This window comes from Danio rerio, chromosome 12 (genome assembly GCF_052040795.2).
Source record: "Danio rerio strain M-AB ecotype USA chromosome 12, GRCz13ab, whole genome shotgun sequence".
Lineage (NCBI taxonomy): Eukaryota > Metazoa > Chordata > Actinopteri > Cypriniformes > Danionidae > Danio > Danio rerio.
The window spans coordinates 17,674,601-17,691,652 of record NC_141032.1 but is presented as its reverse complement, the minus strand read 5'-3'; the positions used below and the strand labels follow the sequence as shown (position 1 = coordinate 17,691,652).

At 38.4% G+C, this 17,052-nt stretch overlaps 1 protein-coding gene across 2 annotated transcripts in view; it reads left to right on the top strand.

Moving 5' to 3' along the window:
* LOC147841344 (uncharacterized) overlaps positions 1–17,052 on the top strand; it is a 221,416-nt gene that overhangs the window by 167,369 nt on the left and 36,995 nt on the right. The window lies entirely within an intron of this gene.

Genomic DNA, 17,052 nt, shown 5'->3' with positions numbered 1-17,052 from the left:
CTCCAACCATCTTCTTCTATAGCGAACAAAAGCACCCTTTGCTTTCTGAATATAACGATCATCTAATGAATTCTGAAGTTCAACAAATTCTGATTTCTGGTCAATAGATAAGTTTTCAAAAGGAGTGCATGACATGCTAACAAGTTTTTTAATAATATCAAGTTCCTCTGCTTTATGTTGTTTTGCTTTTTGGCTTCTAGCTTTAGATAAAAAGTAGTCTAATTTTATATTTTAGCAACTTCCAGTTAGAACCAAAATTATCTTCAGCTTGAGCTTTGTTGAGAAAAAAATGTATCTTAGATACCACAGAATGACAAATTTGTGCATCCTCTAATAAAAGAGAGTTAAGTTTCCAGTAAGAGCTGAAAGTCTTTGAAAGAAAAGACGGGTTATTAAAAGATAGAATAATAGATTTATGATCAGAGAGCGGAGAAGGTAAGATTTCAACATTAGAGACAGAACTAGATAAGGAATCTGATATTAACTATTCTAGATTTTAGTGAACCAGAAGTATTAGACCAAGTAAGCTGAAAAGCATGAGAATGTTTTTCTCTCCAGATATCAGTTAAGCCAAATCGAGAGATTAAATCACAAAGGCCTGATGAACTGTCAGAAGGTCTAGGAGGTGATCTGTCTAAATTATTATTTATAGTCTGATTGAAGTCTCCACCTAAGATAATAAACAAACTAGGATATTTAGATTTAAAACACTCTAAATGTATTTCTATAGAATTAAATAGTTTAAGGTTATTTTTTTTTTGCTGTATTAAACCCATAAATGTTACCCAAAACAAGGAAAACATAATTTAAAGTAATCAGTAAGAAAATATTATTTCTATAATCTTTCCCCTAAACTTGTGCTTCAAAGTTAAAACACCTGCAGAATAATGTAAACCAAATGAAGAAAATAATACATCACCCCACTGTGACTTCCAAACCTTAGTATTACTAGAATTAGCAAGTGACTCTTGTATGAAACAATAATCAGTATTAAGCGATTTTGCAAATAAGAAAATAGCTTTACGTTTAATACCATTATGCAACCCTCTTGCATTAACTGAGCAAAGAAACAAATTTGGAAACATTAACAATGACACCAGAACGGTAAGAACAGCCCTAAATAAATAGGTGAAATAGCCCTAAATATCCCATAAATAAAGTATTTTAAACAACAATATTGGGATCTTTAGAAAAGAGAAATCAATAACATCAATGTTATGACAAATTAAACATTAGCAGAAATAAAATAAAATAAATATAAAAATTAAATAATGTAGATACTAAAAATTTTTTAAAAAGTGCTTCAAGTATAAATCAAGTTTTTTTTTTTTTGTATAGGGCTTAATAAAAATAGAGGTATAATTGTAATAATACAAAAGTCAAATAATATAAAGAAAAAATCCACTATTATTAAAATGAAACCTTAGGCCAAAAAAGTAGCAGACCTAATAGCAAACTTATTCAGGTATGGTTCATTCGGTGACTTCCATGTTCTGTGAAACAAGTTCGTTACCATCAACAAACGCCTTTGGACAGATAAAATAAGCGCGGCGTCCCTGTTGCCGAGCTTTCTCAACAAGTAGCCAAAGTTTATTGCGCTGCTCTCGGTCTTCAGGGGACAGATCCTCCGCAAACCGCAAGTGATGTTTTGTAAGATAAGGAGAGTTCTTTGCAGCTTTCCAGAGAGCATCATGAAAGTGACGGATTGTGAACTGTAGAATAATCCCTCAAGGTTTTTTTTTTCGGAGTACAGAGCACTCTCACTCCTCATCTTACCCAAACGATGTACCACATCGATGAGCTCGTGAGCTTTTCCAGCGAAGGTTGGGATGACAGCCTCACATATATCAAGAAATTTCTGTCTGACGTTTTCTCCTTGCTGTTCAGGTAAATCATAAAGCCACAGATTCCACCTCCTCTGATATCTGGAGACTGGAGAGATCCTGTACTTTATTTTCCAGCTCGCCGATTTTTTTTTCCGCAGTTGTGACTCGTTTAACCACTCTCTCCACTTTCCCCTAACATCCTTGATTTCTTCAACCAGAAATTCAACTGATATTTTAACCTCCTTGATGCCCTTATCAAGAATGTCGGCTCTCTCATTAATGACGGACTTGAGGGATGATATAATTATAGTGGCTAAAGGAGACTGCAAGTCTTCATCGCTGTCATTATTATCATTTCTGCCTTTTTTTTGTTTAGGTTCATTGAGTGGAGTTTCGGGTAGTGGAGCGAGTAGGCCTACATCCGAGGCCGAGTCCACCGTAACACAGGCACCAAGACTAAGAGATAAATCCATCGACTTTGATTTGCGGTTTCTATCCTTTGACATAGTCCATAAACTTATCGAACAAAATCAATAACAGCAATAATAAAAAATGAAAATAATCGAAACAGTGTGAGCCGAGCAGCTTCAAGAAAAGCCTTAAACCAAATGTCGACAAGCTCTGGTAGCGGATTCAACCCTTGGTATCTTAAGGACTTTGGATATGGCCAAATTTAAATTATGACCAAAACAAGGAAATCAAACACACGGAAATGATGCAAAGGCTTTTTTCATATTGCTGGCATTGCTTGTTGTAATTCCAGACAGGTTCTCTTTCTTTTTCTTCAATTCCAGTAGCATGTTTTTTAACATTTCAGTGATATGCTTTGCTGTGTGGTTTTTTGGAAAATAAGAGTCTCAAGACAGTAAGTCTTTCGTTTTCAATCAGTAGAAAGGTAGTGCACTGTTAAGCTCATGAAGGCTTCTCCTCCACTACCATGGCTGGTCCATAGGTCTGTGGTAACACCAAACCACACACCCTCTGCCAGCTCTTCCTCCGCACTTGCTCTTACTTCCTTGTACATGGCTGGGATTTTATTTGTGGAGAAGTAGCTTCTTGTTGGAATTTTGTATTTTAGAACTGCCTTCTTCATCAGATAAAGAAATCCAGGTTTGTCCACAATCTGAAAATGGCATCATATCTTTGGAGATGAAATAGGCCACTGCTTTATTCAAATCCTGTGATTGTTTTGAAGTGGGAGCATAAGTAACACACTTTGCGAAGGATTCTGCAACAGTTGTTTGTTGAACTGCAGCCACACCACTAGTCTTGAGCTAAAATTAAATTAAGAAAATTTTAATAAAATGATCAATATAAGATGAACTTTGACTGCAGTTGCAATAATAATATAAAGTTAATTTTCATATTTAATTATATTTACAATTATATTTCTATAATTTATAATGTTATATAATATTAATATTTGTATTAATGTAAAAAAAAAACTAATACTAACTGTTGTTTTCATCTGCTTTCATACATAATTATTTAAATAATTTATAATTAGTGTTGCCAGATTGGGCGTTTTTTAACTTTATTGCGCTGTTAAAAATGGCATAGGCAGGTTTACAATTTTTCGATTTTGTAATGTACATTTTGTAAGCAAATTATTTTAAAAAAACATAACTGTTTGCTCCTACTCTATTTAGTTAGTATTAGTGACCAGTGCATAGCACAAAAAGCGTGGGCCCACCAGCAAGAAGAGGTGAAGGAAAGTTGTATCAAAATACTCCCCTGACAAATCTGACTCTCCTTCGCGTGCGCGCGCATCATCTGCTGTTAAGCTCACAGCGGCTTATCATGACACTTTAAGATATCTTTTTTCTCAATTCACAGGGAGAACAAACATAGAAACATTGTCCTATTGACAAGCAGCACCTAATTATATTCAAAAATAATTTAAAACACCAAATGGGATGGATGTATAACCCATTTCGAAAGTAAAATATTTTAATACGTACTATAACCTACACAACATAAGCGCAGTGTGTGGGTAAGAGGGTGCAGTAATTTAATGTAATCCTGTTATAATGTGGTTCCGAGACTGCTGGTGTTGGTAACTGTTTGTTAAAAATTATGACAGTTAAAGTAACTAGGTTAATTTGGATGTAAATAAATTTAAATTAATATTACATATTTAATATTTTGTGCGTTTTTGTGCGTTTTGGCGGGTTTTGGTACTTTTGGGCTGGAAAACGTCAGCTATATCTGGCAACACTGCTTGCAATAATTCCCTCTTCCCTCTTACCACCATCAGAACCACCTCCAATGCCCAACCCCCAAGTGTTGACCCGCACCCAGAAGCAGAGGATGAAGAGAAAGGCCTCTTCAGTCAAAGCAGTTTCAGAGCGCCCGCCAGTCTTGGCTCCAGCCCTAGATCGATCACCAGCATCCGCTCCAGCCCCAAACCATCAGTCAGTGTTGGCTCCAGTCCCAGAACACCCGCCAGTGGAGGCTCCAGCCCCATAGCGCAGCTTAGTGTCTGAGGCCAAAGGGTTGACACGCACTCAAAAGTGGAGTGATGAAGAGAAAGGCCTTTTCAGCGAAGGCGGCTCCAGAGTGCCCGCCAGTGTCGGCTCTGGCTCTAGACCGCCCGCCAGTGATGGCTCATGCCCCATTGCCTCATAAGTGACGGCTCTTGCCCCAGAGTGCCCATCAGTGACAGCTCCTACCCCAGAGTGTACCTCAGTGTCTGCACCACCCCAGCTCCTAGCCCTGCCGGCACCACCTAGACAACTTGCTCTGCCGGCCCTAGCCTGGCACCTTGCCCTGCCGGCACCACCCAGGCTTCTTGCCTTGCCTTCACTACTCAGATGCCTTGCCCTGACTGCACCACCCAACACCATTTCATGCATGCTTCCTGTGACAAACAAGATATTGGATATTGGATTTTGTGGCCCACGTGTATTTGTTTTGGTCACATGTCATGACAGGTACTCAGCTGGATTGATTGTTCGCCAGCTGATACTCATTATCATACCTATATATGTGCTACATGTTCAGTGTTCATTGTCAGTTCGTTACGTGTGCTTATGGTGCTTCTTGTCTGTGCTCAGGACCTGAGGAGTTTTTACTGGACCCTGTTTCCTGCCTGATTCCTGCCCTGGTTTTCCTAGTTCTAGCACCGCACTCATTCCTTGCTTTTGTTTTGACTTTGTTAATAAATTAATTTTTTCACTGTCGGGGGCGGGGTTCTTTTTCGTGAAAAAGAAGAATGGGTCTCTTAGACCCTGCATAGACTATCGAGGGCTGAACAGCATCACGGTAAAGAATACGTATCCTTTGCCGCTGATGTCTTCAGCGTTCGAGTGTCTGCAGGGGGCTTTGTTTTTCACGAAATTAGATCTCCGCAACGCATATCATTTGTTTCGCATGAAGCAGGATCATGAGTGGAAAACCGCGTTCTTGACCCCCAGGGAGCATTTTGAATATTGTGTTCTTCCTTTTGGGCTTTCTAATGCTCCTGCGGTATTCCACGCACTCGTTAATGACGTGTTAGATCAGTTTATTTATGTCTACCTGGATGACATTTTGATTTTTTCTCGTTCTCTCCAGGAACATGTGCAGCACGTCAGGCGAGTGCTTCAGCAGCTGCTAGAGAATGAGCTTCTTGTCAAGGCGGAGAAATACGTGTTCCATGCAAAGTCTGTTCCCTTTTTAGGACACATTGTGTCAGTCGAGGGGGTCCGCATGGATCTAGAGAAGGTTCAGGCTGTGGTAAATTGGCCAATTCCGGAGTCTCGTAAGGCCCTGCAGAGATTTCTGGGCTTCGCCAATTTTTACCGCCGTTTTATTCGCAATTTCAGCCAGCTCGCCTTTCAAATATTGTATACGTATGTCTAAAGTGTATTTGTGTGAAATTGTGTGAATGGATGTTTCCCAGTGATGGGTTGCATCTGGGTGGCGACACAGTGGCACAGTAGCGACACAGTGGCACGGTAGTGCTGTTGCCTCACAGCAAGAAGGTTGCTGATTCGAGCCTCGACCGGGTCAGTTGCCGTTTCTGTTTGGAGTTCTCCCTGCGTTCGCGTGGGTTTCCTCCAGGTGCTCCGGTCTTTTCGGAAAAAGAAGGGGAGAAGCTGATCTTCAACACACTAGTGTATTCTTGAACACTAAGAACAGAGAAAACTACAGCAGCATTTTTTATAGATTGAAGACCAAATTACTACATTTTTTTTATAAAGCATCAGCGTTTACTGAAATGCAACAGTTATCCCCCCTCTGCAAACAGCAGTAAAGATGCAAGCCAAGCCTGTTTTAATCTACATTGAACCCTGACGGTAGGCCTATATCAAGCAAAGTTATTTGTTGATAGTGAGTTATGGAGACATTGATGCCTGGTGAGATCGACGAGTGAACATTCATCAGGTAAGTAGTGTATGGAAATATATTTTTTATTGAGTTGCAGATTTAAAATACATACAGAATACAATAAGGGTTCATAATTTCACAGGTTGTAAGCCTTTTATTCATTAAACACATCATATAAAACCCAAGCACTGAATAAGAGTACTAATGTACTTACACAGGTGCATGTACATTTGCAGGTTGCATTAGGTTGTCACCACCCTTGCATAATTCTTCATACTATACAATACTTGAAGAAAAGTAGGCTACATCGTAAACTAAATATACTTACGCGGTTCTTTGTGTGATAAATGTTACCCCCTATAATGCATACATTATGGTTTGTTCCTTTGCAATTTAAAGAAACGTACACCGTTATTTTACTGTACTTCCGCGGTACTTTTCATGCGGAATATCTGGTTGTTACCCCCTTATTACCCAAGCATTACAGTTTGTTCCCTTATACCTATGCAAACATTATTTATACTTACACTATACGTACAGAAAAGTACACCGTTATTTCACTGTACTTACGTGGTAGTTTTCGTGTTGAATATCTGATTGTTACCTCCTTATTACCCAAGCATTACGGTTTGTTCCCTTATACCTACACATACGTTCATTATACTTATACAATACATACAGAAAAGTACACGGTAGTTTCACTGTACTTACACGGTACTTTGCGGGTTGTAAAAGAAAGCGTTACAAATAATTTAGCAGTAAAAGAAATGTGTAGGCATTCAGATATGGTGTTATTCACATGGTTTCTTTGTTAGTAGGCGTAATCACTTGTATCCATTTCGGTTCTTATTTTTATTCTTCCAATTTCTTCTGCTTTGGTAGTCTAAAGCAACCCTATGAACCATTTGCAGCATTTGCAGAAACTTTGGCACACTGATAGAGGACAGTATGATCTTCAACCACAACAAATTTGGACTCTCAAACTATCTAGAAACAAACACTTGTCCAAATTTTCACTTATGTTTATCATTATAACTTTTGAACCAAATGGGCAAATCAAAATGTTCCTCTGATTCCTTGGCTCAAGCCGATTCAAACGCACGATATGACGTAATTTTCCATCATAAAAAATGGACTACAATCAAAATGTTCCTCTGATTAATTGGCTCAAGCCAATTCAAACGCACGCTATGACATAATTTTCCATCATAAACATTTGTAAACTGTTTAACTGTTTTACTTTAATGTAAAACCTATTTGAACAAACTTGTCTTAGGCTATTTAACTGACATGACTTCCTGTCCACCATGTTAAATTATTTTGAAAATCTGTTGTTTTGAACTCTCCATAGATTGTTAGTCTAATTTTCAGCAGGTTTATTCCAGCAGTATATTATTTTCTAGTTGCTCTGTAGCTTTGTAACAAAGAGTCTGACTGAGAGGGATCCATCTGCAGTGTGTTTATTAAGCACAGTTTAATCAAAAACAAACACCAAGTGCTGGTCGGTAAACTCGCATGAATATCAGGCATTAAGAATCAAAAGGCTGCGAGAAAAGCAAGCTTGATAGCAGTCCGAGTCAGCAACAGAACATCAAACAGGAAAGGGTACAGGAATAAACGCTCTGTAATGTTGGCTGGGTAAACAATACTGCAATGAAGTGAGTGTGCATGCATGCTGCTTATACGTCTGAGTGATGAGAGCCTGGGGCCTGTTTCGGAAAGGAGGTTAAGTGAAAACTCAGAGTATATTAACCCTGAAATGAAAGAAACTCTGGGTTTTCCATTTCAAAATGACAGGTTTGTTAAACTCGACAAAGCAGGGTAAGTCAAGCCTGTTTCTGAAAGAGAGGTAACTTTAACTCAGAGTCAGTTACCGTGGTAACTTACTCTATGAATCTAACCTGGCCCGGGCAGGTTTTATTCTCTAAAGTCAGAGTTTCTGTCGGTCTCCTCCCATTTTTTAAAGATGAAGCGGTATTTCTCGCCTTAGCCTTACGTCTCCACACACCTATTTTAGAGCTCATTTTGGAGATGTGCATAAAAACGATTGATGTGTGATTCACATAACTTTTTAAAAAACGCATAATAAAACATGTGCATAACTGAGTAGGTTAAACTTTTATTTGATAAGAAAATATGTGCATAAACTACGAAGGAAACACTTAAAGTACAGTATGTGCATTAAAAAAAGGTTTGTTAGAAATGATGATGAAAATGTGTGTGAATGGACAAACCAGCAGACTAAGCACACTGTAGAACATTTTAAATGTTGTTTTGGTTATTCTAAAATGCCTTAACTGTTTCAGTATTAGTGTATATTATTAATTACCGCTGAGCGTCTGGAGCGTCTCAAGATCTCTGCGTCTCATGGCTTCAAACACCCCCACGTGTTCATTGTGTGTCAGCATTGACTTCTGAGGCGCAAGTACATTTATTAAATAAAAAATAATTGGCCCAGCTTTTTCTACCACAGTAAATTCTGTTTTTACTGTTGATATTTGGCGCAAGTTAATCAGGAAGTGACTGTCACGGTTTATGGATCTGTGTGTGCCTCCTGTATGTTATGTATCTTGCCTTGTGTGTTGTCATGTGTGAGGGTGTGTGTTTGTTTACCTTTTGTGTTGACAGCGTGCTTTAGGATCAGCTAATGTCATCAGCTGACTTAATCATCTTCCAGCTGGTCCTTATTTGCCTGACTATATATTTCCTCATGTGGTATGTTCTGGTTATCAGTCCGTTGTTTGTCTTGTTTCTGTCTGTTGTTTTCCAGAATCCTTGGTTGTTCATTGATGTCTTCATTGTGACCTGTGGCTCTCTTTTTGAACTTTCTTGTCTCCAGTTCACTCCAGTGATATCCTTTGTTAGATTTTTCAGTTTATTAAACACTTGCAATTGGATCCTTTTCGTCTAGTGTCGTGACAGTGACGATTTTGTTCTCTTTGACTTGTTGGATGAAAACGCTGCTTTATTCGCATCTTTTAGGCGTTATTCCAGTTTTGCACAAATTTATGTTATATATTTTGATGGAAACATAGCTATTGCCTACATTTTGTCACAAACAGAACAAAGTCACGTATGAGAATGGCTTGTCCTTTTTTCATAAATAATTAGCTTAACCTTTGACATGTATTAATGGGATTATTATTCTTTCTAAAAAGTATTTTTAGCACTGCTTACCCTCTAAATGTTATATCAACCTCTATCACTTGATCAATAAAAAGGCAGACACACAAATGCACTGTTTAATTTATTAAAACTGATAAACATGTATAAAAGTTTATTATACTTAAATATTTAAATAGCCTACTTTAAATTAAAAATGACGCATTAACTTGCAGCTGTTTTGCTGCAAGGTTGCTGCAACTGTCTGTTTCACTGATGGTTGCTTCTTTTTAAATATATACGCTCATATTTGCTATAACTTTGCATGAGCAGATCAAATTCAGCCGGAGAAAGAAATGCTGATCTTTTTTTTTAAAATGTTGCCATGGTCACTCGTAATATCTGCGCTCCATTGATAATGGTTTTTTATAGTCACGGTGTGCGCGCTTAACTCTGAGTTGGTCTACTCAAAGTTGATTGACCTAGTTTAAACTGATCAAGTTTAAACTCCGAGTTGGATTGAACCTCCTTACTGAAACAGGCCCCAGGTGTAGTATAATCAGGGACAGGTACGGGGCTTATGGGGGATGTAGAGCTAAAAAGTCTGGTGAGGGAGACCTCTGCTGGCCAGTGAGGGGAATCACTGGGACCGAGCGGCTCCTGACGTGAGGAGTCAAACGGCGCCTGGGTTTTCCATGGGGGCGAGGTGCCGGCATCTCCGGGTGATGTTAATGAAATTCCCTCAGTAAAGTGAGATCGAGAAAGTCTGTTTTGTTGATTCAGGATCGTTCCTCCAGGCCGTACCCCTCCCAGTTGACCAGGGGCCTCATGTATCAACGCTGCGTATGCACAAAATCTTTGCGTACGCCAGGTTTCACGCTCAGAATCGCTCACGTTTGGATTTACTAACAATGAACTGCACGTGGGAATGTGCGCAGCTTCACGGCAGCTTTTTTTTTTGTGCGTGTCTGTTTTATTTCCATTGGCGACTCCTAGAGGCAGTTGTGTTAAATTCCTCTCTACAAAGTGTCTTTGAGCCTTGCAATGGCAGCTGTATGAGACGGGTTCATCTAGCAGGTATGTAAGTTTTCCATACCATACAGTTGACCAACTAAACATTAAAGCACAATTTGCAGCGGTCGCCTGTTTTCCCAATGTAATCTGAGCGATCTACCGCACGCACATTGCTATTAAGACACTATCTGAAGATGAATTTGCATGCGTGAAGAAACATTTCCATTTAATAAATGTGCAAATAAAATATGATGCACAAACTTATTGATGATTCCTACTTGTCTTTCTCGTGATAAATAGTGGGCAAAATCTGATATGTAGCGGGGAAAAAAAGAAGAAAGAGTTCATCAGACGCTGGATTCGAGCCGAGTTCATGCTCGAACGTGTCAATTCATGATCACATGCGTCTAACGAGGTGCGCCACTGAGACTACTAAGAGTATTGCAACATTTTACAGATATAAACCACTCTATATCTTTTTTTAATGCACTCAGTGCGATGTTCAGACCCAACTGTGTTAACCGCATCAGCTAAACTCTCCCACTCTATTTTTTTTTCTTTTGTTGTTAATTCCGGAGAACAAACTTGCAAATAACACCGCTTTTCTCCGGTCTACCTCCGAAAGCAGCACCTCCATTTCACATTCTGTTCAAAGTTTCTCTTTTTGCTTGCTTTTGCCATTGCTTTTTCGTTGGGTTTTGCCATTAGCATAGTCATCAGCATATTCATACGGGTAAGGAGGCAGGGAGGGGTTTTGTGCTCGTGCATGTTGCGCTCAGTTTCACGTTCATTCGGATGTACAAAAGAATATGCGTGAGATTCGGCGTACGCAGTGTTTCATACATCTGAATTTTTTTCTGCGTACGCACATTTACAGCTTTGTGTGTACGCAATGTTTTAGTTTGATTTCCACGCAAGTCTTCGTACATGAGGCCCCAGATATTGTAGGTTTCCACCCCAGCATCTGGAGCTCAGTATGTCATGAACTTGATACGCCTCCTCGCAGTCAGTGATGATGGGTGATGGGCCCCGTTCACCAACTGCCAACTCCGTCTCCACCTCTGTTGGACCAGCAGCCGGTTTTAGCAGGTACACATGAAAAGTGGAAGACATAGAATAGTGATTAGGCAAAATAAGACAATAAGACAGGAGTTATAAGTCTTTCAATTCTGAGTTTTCTGCAAGAGAGTTTAAGACAAAGATCACGGGTGGATAACCAGATCCACTGTCCTGGTAAGTATTCTGGGTAAGGGCAAGGGAGGCGATCAGCTTGTTCCTTGAAGCTTCAGATGGCTCGTGATAAGTGGGTATGGGCTGAATCCCACGTGATTTCACTGCGCTGGAGCCATTCATTAACTGCTGGGAGTTCAGTGGGTTCTCCCAACCAGGGAAATAGTGGTGGTTGAAATTCTAATATACATTGAAAGGGGGTTTTACCACTAACTGCCTTTTTTTTTTAGCAAATTTTGAGCGTATTCTGCCCACATAAAGAAACCTGCTCCAATCCTCTTGATTTTGATGGCAGTATGTACGATTTATATTAAGACTTTAAAAAAATGCTGACCATACCCTGGATGTGAATTGGGATCCTGGATCAGAAGCAATATCCTCTGGCATACCGTAGAAACGGAATACATGATTGCATAATAGTTCCGCTGTCTCCATAGCAGTGGGTAGTTGGCGATGGATATGAGTTTGCATACTTTAGAAAATCTGTCAATTACAGTCAGAATGGTGGTATTACCTTGAGAAGGAGGAAGATCCGTATTGAAGTCGATAGCTTTGTGAGACCAAGGTCAGTGAGGAATGGTTTGATGAAAAATTGATGAAAGCTTGACAAGCTTGTTATCGTGTTTGTTTATGATGTGGCCGCTGGGCTAAGCAGCCTCCTCATTGCAGTCCAGAGAAAAAAAAATGTGGAAGCTGCTATCAGGGTTTGATCTTTGCTAAATGTGCACTAATAAATTAAGACACTTATTTTGACATTATAGTTGTCAAAATGACTATTGAAGACCTACTGTGTGCCCAAAACCACATCAACTTCTGTGTCTACACCTGTATGCAGCCCTTCTGTCCAATATTAAAGTCACTGTGAATCTGATGGAAAGGATATTGTGGAAGATGCATCTCTTAGGTTAAGATCTTTTTTCAAAATGACTCATTAGACATGCATTTGTCATCCTTTCCATTTCTGTTTAACAGTATTTTCAGTATTTGTTTTATTTGCATTGACACATATACATATTTATTTTTTGCGTGTGTATGTTATGGACAAAATGCTGGACAAAAGGCAGGTTAACAGAGTTTATTGTATTAAAAACGGTCAAAATCAAAAATAGTCATATCAGGGCTGTTAATTTATCAAAGCAAACAGACAGACACTGAACGAGACAGGACTGGAAAGAGCAAAGAAGGTAAGCTGAGTCTGCAGACAAGAGATGACACATGTAACAACAATAAACTGACAAGAGAGGGTAAGAAAAGCAAGGAAAATATTAGGACCCCAATAAGAGCAAAGCTATAACAGGTGTCCAGTGATCAGCGCTTGCGCTGATTACAAGGACTAACAGCTGAGTGCAGGGCACAAAGGGGTAAGACTTAAGAAGGATCAAACCTGGTCCATGACAGTATAATGTGGTCATATTATAATGTAATGTTTTACGTTTACAAAGAACACATGTACGGGCTGATGAGCATGATGCTATTGGCAAGCAGTTAAAAAAACATGCTTCCAAGAGCATTACATTTACAGACCGTCAAAGACAGACATCTTTGAATCCGGGTGCTGAGACCAAGCACGTACAAAGTCCTCAAAAATATAGCCTTTGATTTACAAAAGAAAGTCAGAAGACATAACAATGAATTGTTAAGTCTTCAGCAATTGATTAATAATAAAAATTAAGTTCTCCAAAAAGTGCTATTAAATCCAAAAGTAAAGACGGGGTTCAAATACACAATCTGACCTTTCCACCATAGATGCAGGGATGATGTTGTTTATATTGATGCCACAGGAAGCATTATCCAGAAAATAAAAGAATTATCAGCACCTATTTATGTGTATGAGATGGTGGTGAGACATCCTTGTAAAGGGTGTTCAGCAGTACTTATATTACCTATTACCATACCACTGCATTGTAGTTTTTTTGGAGTCCTTTCAAACAGACTACTACAAGTTGTTTTTAAAAAAAAAAACAGTGCGGAGACCATTGATGATAATGTGAGATGGGTCACTTGTGCTAATGCAGTCCATTGCATACACTTTCTGCAAACTTCCTATGGAGAGCTTGATCTGCATGTACTATGACATTGTCACTGCACAGTTGTCAGATATCCAGAAGATGCCAAATCTTTATCGATGCCTCAGCCACATCATGAAGAAAGCGAAAGCATTCTGCAAGAAACAGTAAGTTTGTTTTTTATTTAAGCATGTTTGCATAAAAATGTTTTTGTTATGGTAAAAAGAAACAAAAATTTATATTGTCATTCAAGTGTCATTTCATTGTTTGCAGTGAAAATATGGAAATCATCATAAATTAGGTAGCCAATTATTTATTAATTATTTTCCTTTGGTTTACTCTTTATTTCAGAGGTTCCCAAAGCAGAATGAAGCACAAACTATTGCCACAGGGGATTGAACCACCAACTTCTCCACCATGTTTTACACAGTGGATGCCCTTCCAGCCGCAACCCATCTCTGGGAAACATCCATACACACTCATAGACTACAGACAGTTTAGCCTACCCAATTCACCAGTAACGCATGTCTTTGGACTGTGGGGGAAACCGGAGGAAAGCCACACGAACGCAGGGAGAACATGGAAACTCCACACAGAAACGGCAACTGACCCAGCCGAGGCTCAAACCAGTAACCTTCTTGCTGTGAGGCAACAACACCACCTTTTGTGCCACTGCATTGCCACTACAGTCATTTTTGTTTATTCAACTCACCTATAGCACGTGTTTGGTAACTGACTGACCCTCGAACCAGCGATCTTTTTGCTGTGAGGCAACAGTGTTTACCACTGAGCCACTGTGCTTCGGTAGCCAATTAGACTGTCCATGGACCTCTTTGTACTCCTGACTAGTGCTACTACTATGATGGAGATGAATGACATCATTGTTAGCATGGCAGTTGTGTTTTCCAGCTCCCATAGTGATGACAGTGTTCAAAAGCATTTCCAAAATCTTCAGAACATGACGGAGAGAATGGGCATGTATGAAGGAAGTTACTTCGGTGAAAATTACTCTCAGGTGTGTTTGTTCTTTTTGACACAATACAAGCATCAAAGGCAAAATGCTTTTTAGTATTATGCTTTTTTTAGATTTTGTTTTCTTAAATACAGAATAAGATTATTGTTATTTATTTTGCAGATATAAATGGGACCCAATCCATTTGAGAATCATTTTCAAGACAGAATAGCAAATGCACCTGTATGCGAAAAGGGGGAGGCAAATGAGTATCGTTCACCAACATTCATGCCCAGCCTGTTAAAATACTTTTTTCTCTCAGGCACCACTCTGGTTGGGTCTCATGTTGGGTAAATGGACTGTGTTTGTATGCCTTTGGTTATTGTGGTATGAGGTCAAAAATAGTATATATATATTTAAAACTGTTAAGTGATAGAACGAAATTCACATCTTTTTTTCCACATCCTCCACTTACTTTCATTTTCCATTTTTCCTCTGACAAAATAACTATGTCTTTAATGCGCAAGTCCATCATTTGCATGAACTTGTTTTCAAATTAATTACATACCCCTTTTTTAATGAATGCTCAACATTATAACAATTTTAAATTATTAAACTTTATCTGGAATAAACCACACTCAGTGAAATCTTCATAATTAATTTTAATACTGCAAATTGTCTGGGCGATCTTGGTCACTATAGAAAAGGAGCAGCCTATACACCTTTGTTTGCAAACTTTATGCATACTGTAGCATAAAATCATCCATACAGGTCCATCTTAAAGAAATTTGATAAGTACATATTTTTTGTTCTGAAATACATATGTATAAAATTATAAAATATATATTATTCTATGCTTCAATATTATTTTAAACAATGTATAACTACAAAGAGAACAACAAAACAAGGCGTTATGGAAAAAACTAATTGGGATAGAAATCTAACAAGGCTTGATGACTTGTAACCATGGGGAGTGACACAAACAACAGAAGTAGGATCCAAATGCAGCTTTTATCAGTGGTCAGGCAAGCAATAGTCAATACAGGTGTTAACAGGTATATAGAGACAATCCAAAATCGTAGTCGAATAACAGGCAAGAAGGTCAGAAGGCAGGCGGCAAACAAGGACAAAAGGATAAGCTAGGCTAAGGTCAAAACACGGAGAAACAAAACAAGGACACCACGTTGTCGTATTACTATTACAGATAACAAAACTCGGCAAAGTGAATCAGCGAGTGTGTTACTTAAATAGTGTGTGCAATCAGTCTCTGACAATCCTCAGGTGGTGCAAGTGTAATCAGTCTAGATGAGGAAGCATGTGCGAGTGTGAGCGGAGTGCATGTATGAAAATGTTGTCCAGAAATGGCAGATTTGTAGTCCATGGTTATTGAGAGTGAAATCCAGCGATTCACTCCCACTATCGACAATCCCTGCCAGACAGGACACAAACCTGCAGCCTTTCAATCAGAAGTTCAATTCTCTGACTATTAGGCCATGGCTGCTCCCAAGGCAGATTGGTCTGGTAATATTCCCAATTAGTCTGTGTCATCTCCATTTACTCCATAAATAACAGAGATTTTTTTATATGTGTTGATGTTTTATATGTGTGCGATCCAATGACACATAGGGTAAATGTGGAACGATGGAAACAAAGAAAGCCCAGCAAAAAAGGAGTCTATGTGTCACCACTAAAAAGGGTTTCCCTTTCAAGACAACTTGTTACATTTAAATGTCACTAATATAGATAGAATGAATGCATTCATTTATGAATAAATTTGAATGAATAAAGTTATTGTGGCACATTAAGGCTATCATTAAAGCAAATTTTCTAATTGTGTTTAGTAAAGTGTCAGGAACACAATTCAATAAAAGACAATGGTCAAATTTCTTTATTTATTGTTTTATTTATTATCTTATTTTCTACTTTTAGAATGCATTTAAACAATTAATCTCAAACTATGAATCAATTCCTGGCTGGTTCATTGTTCCTACATAAATGACATACATGATCATTTTACATTATTCAGGGTCGTTTTGCTCCTAAAAATGCTTCCCAGAGAGTTGTTGTCATGGCAACATGTCTGTAACCTCAAACCTGCAGCCTATTTCATATAAACAGGATCATATTGTGTTCAATCTAATTTCAGGTGCTACACAAAGTCTGTACCAGCTGCTAATATTTCGTTACCAAAGTATTTTATTGAATTGAGAAAGATTAATGTCAAATAATTAAAAGACATCAATCATCCTTTTTTAAAATTACTTCAAAACTGTTATGTATTATACACACAAAAAATAAAGTACAACAAATGTCATATGAGTGATACATATTCAAATGGTACATTTTTGTACTTTAAGAATAATTACACATTAGGCACTAATACTTTAACCAGTATGGACTTTATATACAAACATACTTTGAAAAGGTAATTTCCAAGCATTTTGTACCTCTATTTCTTGCAGTGTAGCATAGACATGATCAGTATTATCACTGACAGATTTTTTGGTGAAGAAAGAATTATACATATGGTATGTGTCTTGCACACATTTTAATGTTGACAGCTAAAATGTGGGTGACTTGTAGCAGCACTCAGCATTCCGACCATTTCTCA